At 34.5% G+C, this 19,488-nt stretch overlaps 1 non-coding gene across 1 annotated transcript; it reads left to right on the forward strand.

Annotated features, from left to right (window-relative positions):
- Positions 1-6,058: 6,058 nt before the first annotated feature.
- Positions 6,059-6,161, forward strand: LOC145071847 (U6 spliceosomal RNA). The gene has a single exon (XR_013690812.1). It is a non-coding gene; the product is annotated as a U6 spliceosomal RNA (small nuclear RNA).
- The last annotated feature ends 13,327 nt before the right edge of the window (positions 6,162-19,488 follow it).

Here is a 19,488-nt window from a genome sequence, read left to right on the forward strand (position 1 = left end):
AATTACATGTGATTAGTAAATATAGTAACTTTCAAGAAATGATGAATAATTTTTAAATAATGAGATCTTTTAATTTATAAATGTGCCAAAGAAACGACTTTTTACTTTTAAACTGAAACTTCATAACTGTTTTCTAAAATATAAACCTTAAAATAGTGATCTTGTAAATATGAATTATAAATCAAAAAATACATCAAAATATGTGTTTTCTATATTTATCTATTAACTAGTCTTTTAACATGTAACATTAGAAAATACAAATCTCTCTCTCTTTTAATAAAGAATTCTACATTTGTCGCTTGTCATTTTCTTTTTATAAATTTTAATTTATTTTTTCATACTCACTAAAAATGACACATGTCTTTTTCTATGATTTTATATTAATTTTTTTTCTAAATCCTTTAAAATTAACATTATTAATAAAGATTTTGAAATTCGAAATGTTTGGTAATCAATAATAAATAATCTCCTGTTTCACTTATTTTGTTACAATTATTATCTATATTATTTTAATTTATCAACCGTGTATTATATTGGTTATAACCTAATATATGTATGTGTGTGTATATAACTATATATATATATATATATATATATATATATATATATATATATAGTAGGATCAAATGAGAACATCAAAAAGGTTGAGAACGCGAGAACAAAGTATATTCATTTGCGATTCCATGTATTCATTTGTGGATAAATGATAAATTTTTACGCCTTTAATTTCAATCGAAGAGAAAAAGCATATTCATGTTGATTGTGCGTAAAAATTTATCATTTCTCTACAAATGAATACATGGAATCACAAATGAATATACTTGTTCTCGCATTCTCAACCTTTTAGGTGTTCTCATTCGATCCTTTCCCTATATATATATATATATATATATATATATATATATATATATATATATATGTATATATATATATATATATATATAGAGAGAGAGAGAGAGAACTAGGTTCACGTGTTTAAAGTAAGTATTGTGTTATTGTATGCATAAATGTGGGCCAATCAAAATTAAATAAAAATTAAATAATCAAATAAATAAATAAGGGTACTTTAGTAATTTGTTTAATAACTTCCAAAAATAATCCTTATAATCATGGTATTGACTTTTATTAAATCATGTTCCCCTCTTTATCTAAAATTCGATTCTGAAAACCCTAAATTGAGCAATCGATGGAAACGGGATTTAAACGCAGTACAGGTCTTGTGGTCTCGTCGAGCTCGAAATCCTCCAGCGCAGCGGCACCAACGACCCTTTGTGGGGTTGCCCTTCATCGTCTTCTTCATAAACATGGGTGTGTTGTTGGGATAATCATCTTAATCACAAGCAACTGGAAAAGCACTCATTTTCTGAGGCTCGACGAACAACTCTTCTTCATTTATCTACTCCTACCCATTATTTTCAATGCCGGGTAAGCCCCAGTAGCTTGTTGGATTAATTTACATCCATCCTCCCTTGTGTTTCTTCATTTACTTTGGGAGCTAAGTTTTCTACTTTCCACATATTTCAGGTCAAGAAGAAAAAGTTTTTCCAAAACTTTTTGCCGATTATGTTGTTGGGAGTCACTGGTGTTTTCATATCAACATCGATCGTCGCCGCTGGTAAATAATATTTCTATCAAAAAAATTACCATGTTCATATCAACAGTAAATGATTCCATCAAAATTGAAGTTGAATGCGATTGTTTCAACCTATAGGTTGCAGGTGGGTGTTTCCGGAATTTTGGCTCAAGGGTTTGACAATCAGCGAGTATCTTAGATTGTAGCTCTTAGGATGCACACCAACTGGTTGATAAAATGCTTGAACCAACATTTTCAATTTTTATTCAAGACCGTTATTCAGGGTATGCTTAATTTTCCTTTGGGTATGAACTGTGAACTATGAACTACGAAGTATATGTTTTAAAATTAAAATCCAATTTTATCTTTCTTTGGTATAAAAATATATATATATTTTGAACGAATGAGGGAAATTCCCTCTTTTTTTGGTTGGTTTGCTGGGTACATAAGGGCACGAATTGTATGAAATCACGAATCCAATTCTGCTGGAATGGAATCATGAATTATAATTCTGTTGGAATGGAATCACGAATCCATTTCTCTTTAATGGGTTTTGCATGTCTTTATTTTGGTTTGCTTCTTTATGCTTGAATTTTATCTTATATTGTTGGTTTATAATGATCAAGTGTTGAATACCATTATTTTTGTAGGTACGAAACGAGAGATATCAAAGCAAAACATGGTACATATGAAACTTACTACATTCTACTGGAATGGAATCTTGAATTCTGATTATGTGAGAATAGAATTTTGAAGATGAACAATGTATGGGATGAAGATGAACAATGACCACCAATCTTCCAAAAAGAATGTATTATTCTACCAGAATAATATACAATATAATGAAAAAATATATATCTAATAGTATATTCTGGTAGAATGATTTATATATTGTGTTTTTTGTGTTATTAATAAGTGTAACATTCACATAGAATAGTATATATATTTTTTTCTTTTCTTAGAATGTAATGAAATTTTTTTTAACTTGTATCCAAAATTTTGTTATTCTTCAAGAAGTTCATTAAATCAAAATATATATTATGTCAGAATGTGTAATTATTGTATGGTTCAATTATATTTGTTATTTTTTAATATATTGATAAACATCTTCCGTCAGAATTTTCGAATTAGGAGAATTATCATCCATACAATCAGATTTTTAAAATTAACAGAATCTATTTTCCTTAAAATATGTAATTTTCCTTTTTTAAATTTATGTTAATTGACTAAAATACCCTTAAAATGAAATTAGTTGGTATTTTTTAATTATATTTAATTTAATAATATGTATTATTCACTTTCCAAAATTAAGTAAAATGAGTGGCTCACAATTATGCATACAATAACACAATACTTAGTTTGAATAGAATAGCCTAAGCCTATATATATATATATATATATATATATATATATATATATATATATATAATATGAATTTACGTATAACATCGAGAATACAACAATAATTATGGTACGAATTTTTTCATCTTATTTTTTCTAAGATTATTTGCATTTATTATCATATTTAATGTATTTAATACATCATATATATAAATATTGGTATAATGTGGTATATTAATTGAATTTAATTCAAAAAAACCACAAAATTACATGTGAATTTAAATTTATTCAAAAAAATCACAAAATTACATGCACCAATTTGAATTAGAAGATGCCATTTGGCAAAATGATCTTTATTTATTAGGATAGAAGATGCCCATTAAATGAATTTTTTGTAAAATAATGGTAAAGTCCCAAGATATTTTAGCACATGAAAAAAACTTTTCATGAGAAAGAAAAAAAAAAAAACAAAGTCACTCAATAACTCAATGATAAGACATTTTTCTGTTCAAATTGAAGTCATATTTCTTGAATCTCAATGTGAGCTAATATTATCTTTGTATAAAAAGACACTAAAAAATAAAACCAAAGCATACAAACTCTATAATGTGTTTCACAATGAAACATCTTTCTCTCTTTATTTATATATTCTACCTATTCATCACAATATACAGTTTCGATTCTCTTTCTGAGTTTGGAAATCATAATAAACCCAATTTTCTGGAGTTATATACAGTGTTTATTGTAGATGGACAAATCAATAACTTGAAGGTTCATTGCAAATCAGGAGAAGATGACATCGGTGATAAAAAGCTCACTGTCCCTCAGTATTTTCATTGGACTTTCCGTATGAACTTTGTGGGCACAACACTATACGTTTGTGATTTTCGTTGGATGACAAGTAATGACAATGTTTTGAAAAATAAAACATTTGATGTTTTTGATATGAGAATATCATTTATGTGTGGTGAAAGGTTTGATGTAAACAATTGTTATTGGTTGGTTAGAGAGGATGGTTTTTATTTTGCTAAGGATGATAGACCTTTTCCAGATGGTTGGCAATTTATGTACAACTGGGAATAGTAATTTTAATGAAGCAACTATGATTAAAACATCTTTGTTAATATTTCTGAGTCACTGTGTAGATGCAAACTTTGTTGAATGTGTGGTAAATGAAGAATTATTATGGGTTTAATATATTAAATGTTTTAATTAAATGACCAAAGGATATTACCAATTTAACCTAAAACATATCTTGAAAGTTTAATAGGCTTTGAAGGAAGTGGGTCGGACCAAACTACTAGGTAGCATGGTTTGTGCCCTTACGAAGGGCAATACTAGAGCTTGGTTATGCACTCAAATCTATAGTCTATACAAAAGCTATCAACATTCGTGTAACACTTCTATAGAAACAAAAATAACACTTCCAATTATCGGCTATTAACTATCGGTTACCAATTATTAATTACCAACTATTTTTTTACAAACATATCCTAAAAAGTTTGCTATTAATTCAAATAATTGAATTTGTCCTCTAGCTAGTTAAATATTAAATAAGATTACAGTTTGAAATCATATTACATGAATACAATAATGAAATGAGACTTTCATATATTTAAAAAGAACCATAAAAAAATCATAGTTTACATTACCTATCATGAATTTCACAATTAAACAACGTTTTCTTATTATTGTTATGTTCAATCTCTTGATCTTGATAGGAGGTGCATATGCTTTTCCTAAGGTAGAGAATCGCAATAGAAGCAACTACTTGGATCTCTACGCTGTATACATCACAGATTCAGAAGTTGATAACTTAATGGTTCATTGCAAGTCGAAAGATGACGACCTTGGTGATAAGAAGCTTACACCCAATCAATATTTTCATTGGATGTTTCGTCAAAATTTCATGTTAACAACAATTTTCTATTGTATTTTTCGTTGGATGACACCCGATAGTAAAGAATTAAAAAATGCAACTTTTAATGCTTTTGACATAGAAGTGTCAATTTTATGTGGGGATGAATACTCTATAAACAGATGTTATTGGTTAGTAAGGAAGGATGGTTTTTATTTTTCTAGAGATGATAATAAACCTTTTCCTGATGGTTGGAAGTTAATGCATACATGGTGAGATCGGTATGAGTTTTTTATTTGATAAATATTAAATAAACATCAAATTTATAAGTTGGTCCTTATTGTATTTTTTCCCGTTTTTTAATATTGTTATAAGTTTTAATAATAAACTTAATCTAGGATATAGTTAAAGAAGTGGTTAATAACTTAATATAAGTTGTAGTGAGAATGTTAAAGGAGTGTTGTTGGAATACGATAATAAATGAAAAATATAATCTAGGATACAGTTAAAGAAGTGCTTAATAACTTAATATAAGTTGTAGCAAGGATGTTAAAGGAGTGCTTGAATACAATAATAAATGAAAAATATAATTTATTAGAACTGATCTAAATCAGACTTTAGAATGTTGTACAAATTGAAAACGAACCAAATTTATGTATATGGTACGGTTTGGTGTTGGTTTTCTAACCTCGGTGCCAAAACCGATTTATGACCGAATAATAAATGTGTATATAGAATATGGATTATAATGGATTCAAAATGCAAATGGATTCAATTAAGAGATGAAATAACTTGTATTAATTTAAAGGCATACAAGGGATAAACTCAACAAGACAACAACCATCTTAACAAGTTTTTGATATGTCCATCTTACTTGCGTATCATCATTTTTTCATCTACCGTATCATATAATCACGGGATAATGACTTGGGAGGGTAATAAGGTTTCCAGCTTGTCCGTATTAGGTCACTAAAGTTTTTTTTTGTGCGTATTAGACCAATATGGTTGTTATTACCGTTTAGAAATAGTCATTTTACCGGTTTTAACGGGTAAAAAGGACTATTTTTAAACGGTAATAACAACCATATTGGTCTAATACGCACAAAAAAACCTTAGTGACCTAATACGGACAAAATGGAAACCTTATTACCCTCCTAAGTCATTAACCCTAATTTTAAAGACATTGAGAATATATGACCATCAACAGTAAACTACTTCATTTAGAACTCGCGTCGTCCCATATAACCTGCTACTCCTCTATATGGCGAAGCTCTTCATCTATAGTTGTCCCTTTGGGGACATCCGATAAAATTGGAACGATACAGAGAAGATTAGCATGGCCCCTGGGCAAGGATGACACACACAAATCAAGAAATGGTCCAAATTTTTTTTAACACTAATTCCCTTTTCAAATGCTAATAGAGTTCAATTGCAATTCTTACGTTTCAGTAGTTCATCTACTGAAGTCATAATCAGACAACATGTGGATTCTATGGTCAGATTGATCTTCTTGTTGATGTCTTCAACCATTTGTGGCAAGTAAGAGTGATCTTTCTTTCTATAAAGTCTCCTTTAAGTTTTTTACTTTTCCTGTCATTAAGTTTCATGCTTTATAAACTTCCGTTTATGTGTTGTATATAGTCTGTATGTGTTTGTTTATGTGTTGATTTTGATTAATTTTGCAACTTCAATTTCTTAGTTCATGTTGTGGTTTTGCTTTTTATAAAATAATTGATAATAGGCATCATCTGCAAGTCCCTGTTGGTTTTACATTTCCATTCGTTATCAAATGTAGACATTGATGGGAGGTATCAAAGTGAGATTTTGTTTTTGTACATATGGATGTGTTCATGTAAACATTTAAATGACAAAAAAGAAGTTATTGATAAAATGTTGCATATTTATGTAATGAAGATCATCAATCATATGAGTTTCTGGACTTAGAAGTTCTGGAATGGTTGTGAGATAAGTTTAAATGGAAGCAACTATTTTCAGTCAAACAAATCAGCCACATTGATTAGTAAGCATGTTTTCTAAATAATTAGGGTTAATGACTTAGGTGGGTAATAAGGTTTCCAGTTTGTCCGTATTAGGTCACTAAGGTTTTTTTGTGCGTATTAGACCAATATGGTTGTTATTACCGTTTAGAAATAGTCCTTTTTACCCGTTAAAACCGGTAAAAGGACTATTTCTAAACGGTAATAACAACCATATTGGTCTAATACGCACAAAAAAAACCTTAGTGACCTAATACGGACAAGCTGGAAACCTTATTACCCTCCCAAGTCATTATCCCTATAATCACAATTCTAGCAATTTGCAAGAATGAACAAAGAGTTCAAAAGCCAAACATTTCAAACAACAACGGATTTAGAATCTCAAAATTTTAACTTATAAAAGACTTATGTACTATCAAACAAATTATTTTTTTTTCTAATTTGAACCCCATCAAAAAGTATTGAATTGTAGAATCCCCAAATGATCAAACACGTCGTAATTATTATCACTTCTAACCGATCCCTCTTAACACGACAAATATTTTGATCCTCCACCCATGACAACCATTCTTTAATTGAAGATGAATTAGGGAATCTAAAACCACACCATCGAGCAACAAATGACCATATCGCCCCTGCCACTTCACAGTTGTCAAAAAACGTGATTGACAAATTCACATCCTATACCACGGAGAGGACACCAAATGGACTGCGATTTCATACTTTTTTTTGATAAATTCAATTGTGTCGGTAATTTATCTAACATGAATCTCCAAACAAAAATATTTACCTTCTTAGGAAGTATTTTACACCACCTTGTTTGGACCTCAACAGACACCATAGACACATCTTCTATATATTTGATAGCTTATTTTATTTCCTTATTTTTATTTGTTTATTTTAGATTTTTAGCTCTTTTTATTAGTATTGCATTGTATATTCTTTAATTTCTTTATCATGGATCGTATCGGGGACTTGTTATGTTGCATGAGGAATTTTGCAGGGTTTTGGAGCTTTTTGTGATTGTGGATTAGAGTGAAGACAGCTTAGTGGGCTCCCGAGGCATTGTTGGGCTTGGCGGAATCAAAGAAGAAGAATTGGGCATTTAAAGTTGATGGCTTGGATTATTTGGTCTTGTGAAGATGGATCATAAATTTCTAATTTTGGGTTTGGAGCATCCATTTGGTAGCTAAATGATGATTGGTGGATTCAAATTACATGGACAAGGGGGGACCAAAGGAATCTTTGGTAGTGGAAGGGTGGAGTAGTGGAATGGTGGACCAATGGCAACACCGCAGCTACTTGCGCAGCTGCCTTCCACCCTCACAGATTTTCGTGCGGCCATGACGAAATCCTTCCTCTTCTTTGCGAGACCAATGATGCTAATTCTTTATTTGTGCGACCCAACCATCACCCGCGCAAAGTTTGCGAGGGTACTCGCACAAATATGTCATTTCATAAGAAAATTTCGAGCCATTTCATATGCGTCCTTTGCACGACCAAGCTTTCATCCATGTGTATTTAGGCGGCCAAGAACTCCACCAACACATCATTGTACGACCCGTGTGTCGCTTCCATACCGTCCTCGCGGGCCTCCTCCATCTTGATCCCGGTATGATCCTTCCTTACTCTCACCCTAAGCATTGAGGACAATGCTTAATTTTAAGTTTGGGGTGAGGTAATCTTTATATTTTATTTTTATTGCATTTAGGTTGTATATAGTTTCATTTAGAGTAAGTCATTTAGGTCACTCATAAAAATTGCATAAAAAATTCAAAAATATTGCATATTTTCGTTCTTTCTTTTCTAATTGTCATACTTTTTAGATGCATTCTAGGTTAAGTTCATGCATTTTTGTTTTCTCTTGTCTTCTCATACCTACATATACCATAGCGCCGAGTCATAAGTATTGAATCATAGATTGGTCCCGAGTCTTGATATGGAATTCCTTGTCTTTGATGAATGGGACACATTTTGAGCCTCACAGACCACTTTGAGACCGCTTGTGTGGGGGCCAGATGCAGGTAGCTTGATTGGGTCTAGGTGCGGAGGGATGTGGTTGGTCATGCCAATGTGTACGAGCAAAGACTAGCCCGGTAAGGTATTTTGAAGACATTGAAGATATTGAAGACTCGCATCTTGGTTTTGGAGGGAGTACCCCTTAGTACTCCCGAGTCTTGTCCGAGCCTTGCTTAGTTAGATTCTCACCACCTTTTTAGGATATGTTATCATTTTTTCTAGGGGTCTAGAGTAGATAGCTAGATAGATTTTGTTTATCACACCTTGCATTGAGGTGCTTGATGAACTTTGAAATGAGTCCCCCAATTCACATCTTTTGGGACCAAGTTTTTTCAGTAACACCCATTTTTGAGTCATATCCCACCCTTTTTAGTTGATCTTGGCGCATTGTTAATGATCATTAGGTGTTCATGTTAGCCTCCATCCTATCTTACATGGTGAAATTCCTTAGACCTTCCAAGAAGAAAACACAAAAAAAAAATGAAGAAATTTGAAAAAGTGAAGAAAAGAAGAGCCTATAAAAGATGATTCAAGAAAAGCAACAAAAACAAAGAAGAAAAATGTAGAAAAAGAGCAACACAAAAGGAAGAACAAGGTTCCAAGTTCAAGACTTATGTTATATATAAAAAAAACAAAAAAAAAAATGGAAATCAAGCAGCAAAGAAGACTGAAGACCAAATAAAAGAAGTTCAGGATTGAAGATTTAGGTTGTTAGGTTTAGATTTAGGTTAAGTAGAATTTTTATTATTTTATTTTATTTTTGATTTTTGGTGAGAAAAGGCCCCGACGATGAGACGGTAGACTGTAAAGGATAGTACAAGGGAGAAGCCTCTGAAACCGGATGGTTGTCCGGAGGCCGTGCTGCAAAAACCCTATTTCATATTATACACTTTAGCCTGACAAATGTAGGAATTATAGTGTGTGAAGAAGCGCCTTTCCTTCATGCACTATGGTCTACATTGGTGATTTAAAGTGCCCCCACTAGGCGCATCTCTATTTCCTTTGTCTTGCACACCGCGACCGCATCCAGTCGTGATCTATCCGCCCATCAAGTGGTTAAGAATGTGGTTTATGGTTCTAAAGTGGGGAACATTTTGAAGATGCGTAGGGTCCATTGAAGGACTAATTCTGACCATGTTGACTGATGTTGAACAAGTTCTATGGTATCTTTCTTTTTCTCTTTTTAGTTTAGCTCATCCCGAGCTCATTTTAGTCTTGCTCTAACTTGGGGACAAGTTAGGTTTAAGCTTGGGGTGATTTGATAGCTTATTTTATTTCCTTATTTTTATTTGTTTATTTTAGATTTTTAGCTCGTTTTATTAGTATTGCATTGTATATTCTTTAATTTCTTTATCATGGATCGTATCGGGGACTTGTTATGTTGCATGAGGAATTTTGCAGGGTTTTGGAGCTTTTTGTGATTGTGGATTAGAGTGAAGATAGCTTAGTGGGCTCCCGAGGCATTGTTGGGCTTGGCGGAATCAAAGAAGAAGAATTGGGCTTTTAAAGTTGATGGCTTGGATTATTTGGTCTTGTGAAGATGGATCATAAATTTCTAATTTTGGGTTTGGAGCATCCATTTGGTAGCTAAATGATGATTGGTGGATTCAAATAACATGGACAAGGGGGGGGGGGGACCAAAGGAATCTTTGGTAGTGGAAGGGTGTAGTAGTGGAATGGTGGACCAATGGCAACACAGCAGTGTTTGCGCGGGTGGAATTTTCGTCGCGCAGGTACCCGCGCAACTGCCCAGTTTGGGCATTTTGGTCATTTGGCACACCATAACCTTGGGGGATCAGATCTAGAGGCACATTGACGATTTTTCACCATTGGAGACCTGCAAGAGGCGATTTTGGGGGCTAGAAACCATTTCCTTTCATCTTTCCAAATCTTAGCTAGTTTCTTTATGCAATTAGATTATTGTTCTTGTTACTTTGTTGCCATGAGTGGCTAATACTCTTATTTGGTTGACTTTGGATGAAAACCAATGAATGTTTGTGGGTTTTGAAGGATTTATGTTGATTATCAATTTATTCCATGTTTATGATTCTAGTTTGAAATTCTTATGCTTATTTGTTGCTTTGATCATGAGCTTAGTAATTGAATGAGCAATTGTTGATTTATTTCTTTGATTTTGCATTGGATCATTGAATTTATCTAGAACAAAAGCTTTATGATGTAGAAATCATCTCTAGCTTATGAATCATAACTCCTTTATGGATGTGTAAGCATTTTCCATCCTCTAGGAATTGGGGATTCCTTCATTCTTAAGGCTAATTGATTTCTTGGGATCAATTGCTTCAATTGACCCTTGATCTTAATTAAGAAGGTGTGTTGTGGGCTTCCCCAACCTCCATACTACCTATGAAGAATCTTGGCATCTCATGCTTCATGATTGCTATAACCAATTTGGGATGAATGATCAGCTTTGTATTAGATCCTAATAATAAACACATAAATGTTCATTGTGTTGAATTGCCATAGTTAACTAATTATTCCCAACCTTTGAGCATCTCATCAACTTGCTTAATTGCAAGATTTTTAATTATTCAAGTTTTTTTTTTTAGTTTTCAAGGAATCAAACACCCCCTTTTTTTGGTCTAACTGTAGTTAATTAGTTTAATTACACTAGTTCTTTTGGATTGCATTGGTGATTGAATACAACCATTTCCCCGAGGATCGATACCCCTTTTTACAATTATATTACGTTTTATTCGCAAACAACGGCACCAAAACTCGGTGGACTTGACATCCCATCACGTCACCTTTATTGAAACGTCATGATTCGAATCTAGATGCTACCACAATCGATCCGACGACTCTGTCACCCCACACCATGAAGCACTTCCAATATCAATCTATATTGCTCTTCTTCTCGACCACCCCGAACATGTCTCCTCCAGTTGCACTCCCAATGATCATTAGCCCATCTATCACTAACCACATATACTTGACGACTTCAAGATTGTACAACCTATTTTTTTCTTGTAGCAAACAGTTGATCACCAATCCAAACATCACACCAAAAATATCATATTACCTCTTCCAAGTCTTTTTTTCTAAGGAAGATAACAAGACAATATTACCATCATTCATTTTATGAATAACAACAACAATATTATCCAAAACTCCAGCTCCACTTCCACCATTCGTGGCTATATTAAATCAACCATTTATCCCATGTTGATAACCCTCTCAACCCAAGATCTCCTTTTTTGAAACTAGCTAAACATTGCTGCCAATTTACCTGTACCGCCCATAAGATAGGGCTAGATGATTAAAGAATAAATGAAATAATTATTAGTCGCAACTATAATTAGATATTATCCAAAAAGTATTATTTAGGGTAAATAATCTAAATGAAAGTCGTAGGAGTTGTTAAAACGAGATCGTATATATAGAGAACGCCCCAATATGACTTCATAAGAGGAAATTAAGATTTTTAGAAGTTTCAGTGTAGCAGTATACGACTCAGAATTCGAAGTAGAAATCGATTGATTGTTAGGAAAAACAATCTAAACAAGGGTTTAAGATCTTATCCATATGGTTAATTCTATCGATATAAAGACAATCAAGAACGAATATCATATGAAGAAGTTATGAATTTTTAATGAACTTTACCGGTCTAAGCCTATTAAAAAATATAACTTTAAAAATAAAGTCAAAAATAGCCAACGGAGTCTAAACGAAAGTTGTAGATCTTATCGAGGGCTTTCCGGAGATATAAAGAATGTCGAAAACGCAGCTCGTATAAAGAAGATACGATTTTCTAAAGTTTTCCAAGAAGCGCCATGTGCAGATGGGTTGCACGACACACACCTTCTAGAAGGTGGGGCGTGTAGCACCATATTTGCGACGCGTGACATAAAATGGGAGGAGATACATCTTATGTGTACACGGTGTACAATTATGCTATAAATAGATTTCGGCTGATCATTTGCTTCTTCACTCCCCATCCTCCTCCCCCTTTCTCTCTCTCTCTCTCTCTCCCCCCCCCTCTCTCTCTCTCTCTCAATTCTCTCTATTTTAGCCAATTTCCTTAGTTTAGCCTTCGGTGAAGACCTGCGATCCCTGAAGAAGTAGTAGCTAGCGAGTAGAAGCTCTGCCAGTTCAATTTCCTAACTTTTGTCAGGAAGAACCTCTATAAGTTAAGCTACACTCTAGTCTTGTCTGTGTAACTTATATTTATAGTCATAAGTCGTTATTATGAACCTATAAATAAGATTTATTAGTAATTCTATGTCTTTATACTGATTGGTCGACTTATGTGAGAGGTGTCTAGAATGGTTATGTTGGCTTGGTTGTTGGATTTCAGAAAAGCTATTATGTCGAAATGATCCTGCCTCCCTACTGTCCTGCCAGACTAATCCTTACTTGATAGATCTTGATATAGACATTGAGATTAGTGAGGATCTGGACTATTCTTAGTCTCTGGGATCATTAGACTAAAACTCTGTAGTAATTATACTTAGGTCACGTCAAGGAATATCTGAGGTGTTAGACAAAGCTCTGGCCAGATCACCAGTCACCTATTTTATCAAGTGAATTGATTGTCCCTTTCATGAACATGATTTAATATAAGTAGTAATTAAAATATTAGATATCTAATGGAAGTCGTATGTGAATTACGTGCTTATGTGCTTATTGCCTAGATTATATGTTAGGATATATATATATATATATATATATATATATATATATATATTGTGCTATGTGCAAACCAGATATGGTTCTATTTGATGTTAGGATTAAATATATGACATCATATAATAGTATTAAAGGTAAGCTTTGTTGATAAGATAAAGGAATAATAATACCTAATGCTCTGTAGGGAATATAAATACAATAGAGATAGGTTAATGCCACCCAAGAATAATCTTGGTATTAAAAGTTGGTTATAGGCACTTTGATCTAGTCTAGGGATAAACTTAGACTAATGGAAGATACCTAGCTCAATTAAGTTTTGATATTAGGTAGTCTCATTAGGAGAATGCGCATAACATAGGAATAGAGAGTAAAGTTTTATTCCATGACACTATTAGGTATTGATGTATGGTTGCTCCGTATGGGATGACCATAAATGGTGGGTCCTAATCAGGTAATTGTTATCGGTGTGTCTGGTCACCCCACAGAGTAGGTGACAACACTTTATCATTCTAGACGGTCTTGTGAATTACGTTACTAATGTGAGCTCATTACTCATAGCATTAGATGAATTGGAAAACCATGTTCATTAAATACTCTGACAGCCCATAAGCCTTTATGACTTACAACGACAAGGAAACCCCTAGATGTGTAGTCAATGATTCATCAGACGAGATGAAATTCTCTCTGATAATCACTATTCAGGATCTGTGAGGATCGATAGAATGGATAGTCTAGGATCTGTGAGGATCGATAGAAATGGATAGTCTAGGATCTATGAGGATCAATAGGAATGAATATGTAGGAATGGTTATTTTATGGTAACGGTTGGTTTGCAGGTATGATAATTATGTAATATTATCATATCAATATCATGCATGGGATTGAATCCTTATGTATCTCACCATGTTTCCACAACCTGGCCCACTCAGTTCATATGAATCACATGTATCAAGACTTAAGCCAATGAAACTTGATTAGGATGCTGAATGATTATGAGACAACCTGCAATAGTATTCAGGACCATCAGGTCTTTACGCTGTAACTTATGTATCTATATTGATTATGACATCTGTAAGTCCCTAATCTGCCCGTGTATCAATCAGATCCGTTTGATGGTGTGGAATCCCAATCAAACGGATGATGTAAGATCAAAAATAGAAGAGAAGAAGAAGAAGAATATGATGAATCTATGTATGAATTGATTAGAATTATGATCCGGATACAAAAGATTCACACAAACATGTTTCTTTCTCTTTGGCCGTAAACTACTTCGTGTTCATCAATCTCTACTCCTCACCCTAACACCTCTATTTATACTTGGAATATGGGCCAGAAACAAATGGGCCGTAAATGAGTTTACGGCCGTAAGGTGTTTACGGCCGTAAACTCAGCCGTAAACTAGGCCATAAATTCATAAATATTACAGAAAAATATAATTGCCCAGAAAAGCAAAGTATAAACCATATTTTGACCTAACAATCCCCCCTTGGTTTATAGCTTTCTTTTCTTAATGACCCAACAAGCTCCCCCTAAAAAGTAGCTGGCTCTTCTTGTCAATCTTCAATGAGAACTTGGCTTCAGCTTTAACCTTCGATTTCTTCACAGCATCAGGATGAACATATGAATCTTCAATAATTGACTTCATCTTGAGCGGTTGGGTTTTTCTTCAGAATTTGACATTGAATGCACGTTTGGTGAGGAGGCTTGACGTACTGATTCTTGAAAGATAGCGCTTTCAGCTTGAGAATCTTCAGAGAGAACATCAGAGAGAACAAATCTTCTGGATCACTTCAGCAGGTACAACAATAGCAGCAGACTGATTGAGGAGGCTTCAATGCAATCTGTCACATAATCTTCAGTTGCAGCTCCACCTTGTTTATGGGGTTGAAGGATTGAATGTTGAAAGAATAATCTTCATTTCTTGCTCCTTCGAATGCGAATTCTTCGATGCTCACGGACGAGGCTTTGGCTCAGAAATCTTCAACACAAACTCCATGAGTCTTATCTATACCTGAAATCACTATTCAAGACAAAAAGAAAACTAAAAGAAAACTTAGCACACAAATTAAAATAGAAACAAAAATATTTTTGAATTTTTGATTTTTCTGAACAAGAAATAAAAAAGAAATAACACTATTTTTGGATTTTTAATTTTTTTTTATTGTTTTTAATTTTTAATTCTCCCCTAATATTTAAATTAGAAGAAACTATGACAAATTTAACAAAAATAAAAATGATATCTAACTTTAAGAGAGATTTGGGATCAAAGTTTTTAGACAGCCTTTATCCACTTGTCGGTACCTTTCAGATTCACATCTTTGTCTGGTCGATCGTCGGTATTGTTGTCCACTTAAACACGAAAAATTGTGACTTATTTAGGACATACTATTTGTTACAAGACAAGGTGAACTTAAGTTCCTAAAAATCATATCTGATCCTAATTCCTTAGATACTATATCTTAAGGACCATTCATTTGACGACGACCAGGGATATTGTTGTCCACCTAAATTGAGTAGCGAGATCTACAGACAATTTGTATGAGTTCAATTTTAAGTGTACTGGAACGTGTTTCCCGCTTCCTGATATGCCCCAGCCATCAAGAACTTCCAGAGTACTCCTTACACCGGGTGAGCAGACAACCATTCAGAGAGAGAAGAGATTCAGAATTCTATTGCTAACTACTTCAGAGGGGTTGAGAAGAAGAAGGTTGCATATGCTGTGTACCAGGTCGGATCAGAAGTCGCGCAAAGGAGACAGCATATGGCTAACAGATGAGAAGTATTTCACACATATATATATCCTGCAGAGAAATAGAGTTGCATATGTTGTGTACCAGGTCGGCTTAGAAGTCGCGCAAAGGAGACAACATATGGATAACAGACGGAAAGACAGAAAATGATATTCTACAAACCTAATTTATTGGAATTTACCAGTCGCCCCATCCAACTGGAATTAAGGACAGGATCCGCACATCGAGGAAAAGTTAAACCACGGTTCCAAGTATGGGTTCATTTAATGTGACGAGTAGATTCCCATATATATCTCCCTGCTCAACCTATCCGAGCGTCATATTTTCAGGCTGAACGTATCTAACTAGGTCAAGATTTGTCAAGTCTATAAATTTCCTAAGTTCAACTCTCCCTAGTCCTGTCCATTTTAAAAAATTTCGTGCCTACCGACGCATCAAACCAGAGCTTAGACCCTTCAACTTCGGGTACGTTACGTAGACTCAGGTTGCCTGTTATCACTTGATAATATCACTTCCCAAAACATCTCCCTCAAGCACATTTCATTTACACCATATTTTTTTTTATTTTCTAATTTTCTAATGTTTTTGGATTTTTTTAAAATTTTAAAATTTTTGTTTTGTTTTTATTTCTCCCCCTAAATTTGTGCATAGGAGAGAAACGAAAGTAAATGCGCAAATTTAAACTATCCTAAAACAAAAATTAGTCTTTAAAGTAAATCAACTTAAGAAAAACTCAGGAGTATAGAGAAGAAAACTCAAACCGTAAGTCACCGATTGAATTTGCATCCAGAAGGTCTGAGAACAACACGCGTAATCTCAGAACAGATCCAAAAATTCTTCACATCGTTAAGCACTAACCCCATGAGTGATCCTTCCTTTCTTCCCTTCCCGCAAAAGGACACATACTCTCAAGCAAAAGTGAAAATGTTACACAATTGAGAGATGTCCCCTATTATGTGCCTGGAGTAGCCATTACCAACAAACCGAAGTCTAATGATATGCCTCCATAGCTGCTCCAACACAGAGCGGGATCAATTGGTCTTTGGAACCCAGTCCATTTTGAAACTGGGTCGACCTTTGTCATCAACGCAAGGTACTTTCTCCCATGACATGTCCTGCTTATCACAAACAGAAGATGATGAAATATTAGAGTCATTAGAATATTTGGGAGTTTTCACCTTTGGTACCCATCTATATTCGGGTTTAACCCATTTCTTGTTGGATTTGATGGGTGCCTCGGCACTTGCTTTGGAACTTGATGTCGGCCGTTGAGATGACTTTGATTTTGGCTTCACAGGAGCATCTCTTGGATTGGACTTCTTGGCTGACATTCCCTTCTTGCCCTTGGGATTTTGATTCTTGGTCTTGTGGGTTTGATTCTTGGCCTTCTGTGCGTTCCAATCATCATTTTCTGAACGTGACCTGGAAGGGTTTCTTTTGAAGTCTCTCCCACTTGGCGCGTTTTTCCATCCTTGTGCGTAGTAGGGAACATACGCGTGATTAGGACAATTTATGGCAATGTGTCCAGGTGTTCCACAGTGAAAACATGTCTTTTTCTTCACTGGGGAGTTGTCTCTTCCTGCCCCTGGTTGCATATCCTTGCCTTGTCTCTTGCTTTTCCTACACGCACAGTTGCAACAGGCACTCTGTTTAGCTTGAAATGGTGGCCTGTATTTACCAACGGGAGGTTGATTAGAAGCAACAGATTTAGAGTTCAAAGGGGTCATTTGTTTGTTCAGAAGAACTCCCCTTGTTCTCATCCTCTGCTACTTTACCTGCACATGTAACAGAAGCATCAGTATTTTCAACATTAATAACTCCTCCTGACACAAATCCAGCTCGTTTGCCATATTGAAGATGTGCCTCCCTGTCAATTTCTTTCTTTGTCATGGGGATGGATGTGTAGTTATGATTGAAAGGAGGAGGTACACTATCATACCCTAGACCCTTGTTTTGATTCCTTTTAAACTGCATGCTTTGGTCTATCATATTTGCAACCACCTCACTTGAGAAATCATATTTTCTAACATCAAGTTTGGCGGTTTCAAACTTTCCTTTCAAAGATTCAACTTCAGCCACTAGCTCAACATTTTGTTTGACTACATAATCATAGTTTTCACATTTGTTACTGTAGTCTTCCTGAAGTTTCCTAAAGTCCTTGGTTTTAGCTTCTAATTCAGCCTTCAGGTATTTATGTCCTTTCCTGAGTTGATATCCTTCATATCTCAGGTCCTCAACTTCTCTTTTAAATAAATCAATTTGATCCCTAAGAAATTTAATCGTATCTTCACATGATTGAGAACATGAAACTTCACATGAATGAGAACATGACACTTCATTGACCGGAAGGTTTACAGAACTCTTTAAAGCGTCAAGCTCTTCAATTACTTCAGCAATACTAAGACAATTGAGATCTTTTGTCTTCTTGATGACAGCTACGTTCATATCCCACGAATTTGGAAGTGAATTCAATAGCTTTTTGTTTATCTCAGATTTGGTCAAAAAGATCCCAGCAATATTCTTCTCAGTAGTGAGTGTGGTAAATCGCTGCAACTGAGCTTCGAGGGTTTCTCCAGGGATATAATCGAACATGTTGAAATTTTTATTATTATTATTATTTTAATTTTGGATGAAAAAGGAATTTTAAAATAAAAGGAAATTGATTTTTGGGCTGTTTTTGTCAAATTTCGAAACTTGGAAGCAAGAAAGAGATGTTAAGTTTAAAAATTCGAAGGTAAGAAACAAGGTGTTGGATGGTTGAGTTGGTTAAGCGCGTGTGTTGCTGATCCGGAGGTCATGGGTTCAAAACCCGACACTCCCCTCCTTTTTATTGAAGCGCTTGCAGCCAACTGCTGCTGAGCCGAGCCGATCTCCAAGCCGCGAATCACCAAGCCGAGCCACAAGTCGCGAGCCGCCACGTTCGAGCCGAGCCGTCTTCCACCGAGCCAATCTGCCGAGCCGAGCCGCAAACACCGGAAACCCTAGCCGTAAACGCAAACGCCGCCGCTGGCCGTGAACAGTTTCCGGCCGTGAACTGTTTCCGGCAGTAAGCTCCGGCCGAAAACCCTTCAACAATTACGTGAAAAACAACGATTTTTCGACTTTGAAGCTCCAAAACTCAATCAAAAACCCCTTTTTATGAAAAACACAAAGAACAAACCCCCCTTATTTTTGCGAGATCTATCCAAAAACGCAAATATATTTCGAAAATAAGATCAAATAATGCCCCAAAATAGGTTTACGGCCCAAGAACTCGGTGTTTACGGCCGTAAGCTTGGACCGTAAACACAAAATATTTGATTT

The sequence above is a fragment of the Lactuca serriola genome, chromosome 8 (assembly GCF_051521515.1).
Source record: "Lactuca serriola cultivar US96UC23 chromosome 8, Lser_US96UC23_V15, whole genome shotgun sequence".
Classification (NCBI taxonomy): Eukaryota; Viridiplantae; Streptophyta; class Magnoliopsida; order Asterales; family Asteraceae; genus Lactuca; species Lactuca serriola.